Source organism: Pygoscelis adeliae, unplaced genomic scaffold, assembly GCF_000699105.1.
Source record: "Pygoscelis adeliae isolate BGI_AS28 unplaced genomic scaffold, ASM69910v1 Scaffold402, whole genome shotgun sequence".
Lineage (NCBI taxonomy): Eukaryota > Metazoa > Chordata > Aves > Sphenisciformes > Spheniscidae > Pygoscelis > Pygoscelis adeliae.
This window is the reverse complement of record NW_008824411.1, coordinates 6778767-6779994: the sequence shown is the minus strand read 5'-3', so window position 1 is coordinate 6779994 and position 1228 is coordinate 6778767.

Here is a 1228-nt window from a genome sequence, read left to right as displayed (position 1 = left end):
CGGGGGGAGGGGGAGGGGGCACGTTTCATGTGGATTTCAAGCTTTGGGTGTTTTTCTTTCCTCAGCCCCAGAATGGGGCTGGCAAGCAGTGAGCGGCAATCCTCTGCAGTGGTGGTACGGGCTGGGGCAGAGCCCCTCAGGGTGCACCCACACGTGGCAGTGGGCTGCAGCGTCCGAACCTGAGCTTTTTGGCATGTAAAACCTGTGTTTTACTAACGTACAGAAACTATGAAGCAAACCAGAGCCCCTTTTTTCCCAAGGGGGGCCCAAACATGGCCCGCTCCTGTCTTTCCTGCAATAGCCGCAGTCCTGCTCCCGTGGTGGGAGGGCAGGCAGGGACCCATGGGGGCAAGGTGGCACCTCCAAAATACGTCTCTGAAACCAAAAACAACCCCCAGGAGAACCACGGAAAAGACTATGCTGAGGGGGAAGGAAAAACAGCCCCACGGCACCGTTGCAGCCTGCATCTCACTTTTCAAGGCGCTGGACTCACTTTGCTGCTGTACGATCTCTTGTCCGTGGCTTGTTGGACATCTCCTTTGCCTCCCGGACACCAGGGATCTGCCACTGCGCTCGCCGTCAGTGGCTACTGGCTGTGCTTGACCTTGGGAGGGAGAATGAGAAAGTGGAGGGATGTGTTTCAACCTCTGCCTGCATGGGACAAGACCCTGCCCAGGCAGGAATTCACCAGTAGCATGCAACTGGATCCCAGTTTGGTGCTGGGATTGGGCTCGAAGCACTGCAAAGCTCCTGGAGGGACAGCAGAGGGTGTGTGGGGAGATGAGGCAGCCCCGGAGCACGGAGCTCCACTGTCCCCTCCGGACTGGCTGTCCCAGCCCCATCCTGCTGTCCCCCCATGAGGCCTCGGAGGGCAGAGCCCCCTGGTGTGGGGCTGGCGGCTCCTGGGGACGAGGGAGGGTGGGTGGGATATGCTCTGCCTTCATCCCCCAGGCACTGGGGTGGGATGTTGTAATATAACATGCTCGTTTGGACCCAAACAGGGAACCGAACCGACTGACGGCGATGTACAACTTCAATGTTTTTTGTCAAAAGGAAAGAAAAATAAAACCTTGTTGTAAAGAACCACTGTGGACCTCGTATCGTTGGCACCCCACCACACTGGTGGGGCTGTGGGAACCCCGGGTGAGATGCTGGACCCCAGCAAAAGGTCCCTATGGCAGGGAGGGGGTGGCACACAGACTTTGTTGGACAGCCCCATCATGCGGGA